Raw genomic sequence first — 6,000 nt, 5'->3', positions numbered from 1 at the left:
GGCCCCATTACTGTCCGCATTGTCCATTGCGATGGCATGAATCGCCGTTCAGCTGGCCATTGTCTCTGTTGAATTCCCCCTTTGGATTCGACTACATGCTGGGGCATGTCCGATTGCCCTTGTCTGCCTAGAGAACTGTGTGCCGCATTAACAATGTTGACTCCCTGGTCGTTTGCTGCATTTGAGGCAAGATTTTTGTCATACATCATTCTGGTCTCTTCCTCCCCTGAGATAAATGTCTGGGCTATCAGAGCCGCCACTTCCAAGGTCAAGTCTTTGGTCTCAATCAGTTTCTTGAAAACCCCAGCGTGCCCGATGCCCTCAATAAAAACGTCTCGCAGTATCTCCGCCCTGCATGCATCTGGGAACTTACATAGGCTTGCCAGTCGGCGGAGATCTGCCACGAAGTCTGAAACACTTTGCCCTTCTCGCCGCCGGTGCGTGTAAAACCGGTGTCTCGCCATGTGCATGCTGCTCGCCGGTTTAAGGTGTTTCCCGATCAACTTACTGAGCTCTTCGAACGTCTTTTCCGCTGGCTTCTCTGGCGCTAGAAGGTCCTTCATCAGGGAGTACGTTCTGGATCCACAAATTGTCAGGCGATGAGCCCTGCATTTGTCGGCCGAATTTTGACCCAACCATTCCTTAGTGACAAAACTTTGCTGTAGTCTCTCAATAAAGTCGTCCCAATCATCACCAACACAGTACCTCTCTTCTGTGCTGCTAGTGGCCATGCTCGCGTGGTTTAAATCCCAGTTTCTCGTCGCCAATGATATGTCCTTACTATACAGTATAAATGCAAACGAGGCCCATACTTGAGCGAAGGTCATTCTGTGACCAGTTACCTTTATTACCAAGACCTCAAGTGGTGAAGGTGAGTGGAGCTTCCTCTTTTATACCTGAAAGTCCAGGTTAGGAGTGTCTCCCACAAGTTCACCCCCTTGTGGTCAATGTTCTCAAGGTGTAGAACTTAGGTCAGCTTATACATGGGTTGCAATGATAGTTGAATACATGACAGTGGCGGTCCCTGTCAAGACCAGCATTTATTGCTCATCCCTAATTGCACTTGAGAAGATGGTGGTGAGCCGCATTCTTGAGCTGCTGCAGTCCATGTGGTGAAGGTACTCCCACAATGCTGTTAGGGAGGGAGTTCCAGAATTTTGACCCAGCAACTATGAAGGAGCGGCGATATATTTCCAAGTCAGGATGGTGTGTGACTTGGAGGGAAACCCTCAGGTAATGGTGTTCCCATGCGCCTGCTGCCCTTGTCCTTCTAGGGGTAGAGGTCATGGGTTTGGGAGATGCTGCTGAAGAAACCTTGGCGAGTTGTTGTAGTGCATCTTGTAGATGGTACACACTGCAGCCATGGTGCACCGGTGGTGGGCGGAGTGAATGTTTAAGTTGGTTGATGGGGTCCCAATCAAGCGGGCTGCTTTGTCCTGGACAGTGTCGAGCTTTTTGAGTGTAGTTGGATCTGCTCTCATCCAGGCAAATGGAGAGTATTCCATCACACTCCTGACTTGTGCCTTGTAAATGGCTTTGGGGAGTCAGAATGCAAGACAACCACCGCAGAATACCCACCTTCTGATTGATGTGGCTGGTCCAGTTAAGTTTCTGGTCAACGGTGACACCCAGGCGATGGTAATGTCATTGAATATCAAGGGGCGGTGGTTAGATTTTCTCTTGTTGGAGATAGTCATTACCTGGCACTTGTGTGGCGCGAATGTTAATTGCTACTTATTAGCCCAAGCTTGATTATCATCCAGGTCTTGCTGCATTTGTACTAATGATCTGTTTCTGCCTTACTTCACTATGGTCAGTGCTATATCCAAAACTGGTGATAAGAGTGGTGTATCCGGCAGTGCCCTCAGAGAGTTAAACATTCAAATGGTGGCACCTACATGAGTAGGTTCTCTCTACTCAAACCTGGAACTCGAATAACATAAGCATTCATACATGAATGGATTAGAGTTGCCAACCTTGCAGGATTGCTCTGGAGACTCCAGGAATTAAAGACTAGTCTCCCAGACACTGCTGCGAGCACACCCGAGAGAAATTTAATACGGGCGTTAAACAAATCGGCCACACAGTGCAAAAGATCGAGGAATTTCATTTGAGTTTCTCCTCGTTTTGCCCGCTTGTGGGCCTTCGAGCAGGCTCTTAAAATTAAGCTTTTTTTTTAGATGCAAGGACACTAATAGCTTTTAAATATTATTTTGAATTTACTAAGAAACTGACTACTGTACACCAATGTAACTAGTAACTGGTTCTGTATAGTTTTTTAAGTCATTTTCAGTTATTTAACATCGAGTTATTCACAAGTGGTGGACACTGATTAAAATGCTTATTTTTTGTGATAAACCCTTTTCCAGCTGTATTAATAAAGCTGCACCAGGTTACCGCCCTTAAATATTTCAAGGAATATTTTGAACGCAAATTTTTAAAAAAAGAAATGACCTTCTAGAATGCTGTCCGATTTCGCTGCATCATGGAAGATTTTATGTTCAGCGATATGCAAATGAGTTTCAGCGGAAACTTGACCCAAAAAAAGCACTTCACAATTTTGGGTACAATTTGAGTCAGGATCACCAATTGCAAAAAGTGGAAACTCTTGGACACTACAAATTGCGTTTTAAAAAAAATTTTTGAACACTTTTGTTTATTAGTTATAAAAACATTGGACAAGGGAAAAAAGGCCATTTAACTGACAGTCAAGAATCGTCCAATTGGAATTCCGATTGATATGGGAAGACGGGGCACCGCAATTGGGAGTATGGGGGTGGAGCAATTGGAGGCAAGAGGTCATGTGATGAAACCGCCAGGAATATGTAGAACCAGAGCTGGCAACCCTAGTTTGGATAGGGGACAAGCATGCACTATGTTGATGAATCATTTTAGACCTCACTGAAAAGCAGATGATATCCTCTAGAGCACAATCAGATGGGAATTTTAAAATTGTCCCAATACATTTTAAATGGATAAAAGCCTGAGGCCTAATCCAGACGTCAAGAAGTAGTCGATGGTCTCATACCCATTTTGTCCAAATTAAACTGTGCTGGGTGCTCCTGTCTTGTACTGTGATGAAACTCACTGTGGAAACAAGAAGTGGAGAAATGATCAATTAAGTTTTATTTGCTCTGGCAAAGAGATGATGTAGACACAATGAATTGAACAGTCTCTTCCTGTACTTTTAACCTCCATGGCACTATTCTTTTTTAAACCATCGATTTAGGCAGAGTCTTGCATCTAAAGTTGGTGCAACCCAAACCCCAGGAGAGCACTGGAATGGACAAGGATGTCAGACTCCTTGCCAGAGAGATAAGGTCTGAAATTATATACCAGATTAACTGGAAAGAAAGAAATACTTGCATGACCTTAGGATGTCCCAAAATGCTTTCAACCACTGAAATACTTTTGAAGTGTCGTCACTGTTGTAATGTAGGAAACACGGCAGCCAATTTGTACACAGCAAACCCCCACAAACTGCAATGGGATAATGAGCAGTTAGTCTGTTTTAGTGATGTTCACTGAAGGATGAATATTGGTCAGGACACCAGGGAAAAATCCTCTGCTCTCCATCGAATAGTGCCAGGGATCTTTTCCACCTGAGAGAGCAGATGGAGCCTCAGTTTAATGTCTCACCCGAAAGACGGCACCCCCGACAGTGCAGCACTCCCTCAGTACTGCACTGGAATGCCGGGCCTAGGTTTTGTGCTCAAGTCTTTTCAGTGGTACTTGAACCCACAACCTTCTAGGGGGAGTGTTTGCTAATGCTGTTGGGGAGGAGTTAAACTAAATATGGCAGGGGGATGGGAACCAATGCAGGGAGACAGAAGGAAACAAAATGGAGGCAGAAGCAAAAGACAGGAAGAAGATGAGAAAAAGTGGAGGGCAGAGAAACCCAAGGCAAAAAACAAAAAGGGCCACTGTACAGCAAAATTCTAAAGGGTCGAAGTGTAGTAAAAAGGCAAGCCTGAAAGCTCGGTGCTTCAATGCGAGGAGTATTCGGAACCCAGGAGAGGGCTCTGAGCTAGTTAGAGTGGGTGAGAGCTCAGATGAACAGGACCCCAAGAAAGAATGCAAAAGGCAGGAGGCAACAGAGCAGAGTAGCACTGGGGTAAGTGTAAACCACAAGGTGATAGGAAGGGACAATATGTATGAATATAAAGGGGCTGCAGGAGGAGTCAAAACTAAAAATCATGGTTTAAAAACTAGTATTAAAACACTCTACCTAAACGCATGCAGCATTCGAAATAAAGTAAATGAGTTGATGGCACAAATCATTACAAATGGGTATGATTTGGTGGCCATTACAGAAACGTGGTTGCAGGGTGGCCAAGACTGGGAATTAAACAATTCGGAAAGATAGACAAGAAGGGAAAGGATGTGGGGTAGCTCTGTTAAAGGATGATATCAGGGCAGTTGTGAGAGACGATATTGGCTCTAATGAACAAAATGTTGAATCATTGTGGGTGGCGATTAGAGATAGTAAGGGGAAAAAGTCACTGGTGGGCATAGTTTATAGGCCCCCAAATAATAACTTCACGGTGGGGCGGACAATAATCAAGGGAATAATGGAGGCATGTGAAAAAGGAACGGCAGTAATCATGAGGGATTTTAATCTACATATCGATTGGTGAAATCAAATCGCACGGGGTAGCCTTGAGGAGGAATTCTTAGAATGCATACGGGATTGTTTCTTAGAACAGTATGTTACAGAACCTACAAGGGAGCAAGCTATCTTAGATCTGGTCCTGTGTAATGAGACAGGAATAATAAACAATCTCCTAGTAAAAGATCCTCTCGGAATGAGTGATCACAGTATGGTTGAATTTGTAATACAGATTGAGGGTGAGGAAGTAGTGTCTCAAACGAGCGTACTATGCTTAAACAAAGGGGACTACAGTGGGATGAGGGCAGAGTTGGCTAAATTAGACTGGGAACACAGACTAAACGGTGGCACAATTGAGGAACAGTGGAGGACTTTTAAGGAGCTCTTTCATAGTGCTCAACAAAAATATATTCCAGTGAAAAAGAAGGGCGGTAAGAGAAGGGATAACCAGCCGTGGATAACCAAGGAAATAAAGGAGAGTATCAAATTAAAAACCAATGCGTATAAGGTGGCCAAGGTTATAGGAAACTAGAAGATTGGGAAAATTTTAAACGACAGCAAAGAATGACGAAGAAAGCAATAAAGGAAAGATAGATTACGAAAGTAAACTTGTGCAAAACATAAAAACAGATAGTAAAAGCTTTTACCGATATATAAAATGGAAAAGAATGACTAAAGTAAATGTTGATCCCTTAGAAGATGAGAAGGGGGATTTAATATTGGGAAATGTGGAAATGGCTAAGACCTTAAACAATTATTTTCCTTCGGTCTTCACAGTGGAAGACACAAAAACCATGCCAAAAATTGCTGGTCACGGGAATGTGGGAAGGGAGGACCTTGAGATAATCACTATCACTAGGGTGGTAGTGCTGGACAGGCTAATGGGACTCAAGGTAAACAAGTCCCCTGGTCCTGATGAAATACATCCCTGGGTATTAAAAGAGATGGCGGAAGTTATAGCAGATGCATCCATTATAATCTACCAAAATTCTCTGGATTCTGGCGGGGTACCAGCAGATTGGAAAGCAGCTAATATAACACCTCTGTTTAAAAAAGGGGGCAGACAAAAGGCAGGTAACTATAGGCCGGTTAGTTTAACATCTGTAGTGGGGAAAATGCTTGAAGCCATCATTAAGGAAGAAATAGCGGGACATCTAAATAGGAATAGTGCAATCAAGCAGACGCAACATGGCTTCATGAAGGGGAAATCATGTTTAACTAATTTACTGGAATTCTTTGAGGATATAACGAGCATGGTGGATAGAGGTGTACCGATGGATGTGGTGTATTTAGATTTCCAAAAGGCATTCGATAAGGTGCCACACAAAAGGTTACTGCAGAAGATAAAGATACGCGGAGTCAGAGGAAATGTATTAGCATGGATTGAGAAT

Source organism: Pristiophorus japonicus, chromosome 3 (genome assembly GCF_044704955.1).
Source record: "Pristiophorus japonicus isolate sPriJap1 chromosome 3, sPriJap1.hap1, whole genome shotgun sequence".
Taxonomy (NCBI): Eukaryota; Metazoa; Chordata; class Chondrichthyes; family Pristiophoridae; genus Pristiophorus; species Pristiophorus japonicus.
Note: the sequence above shows the minus strand (reverse complement) of the source record.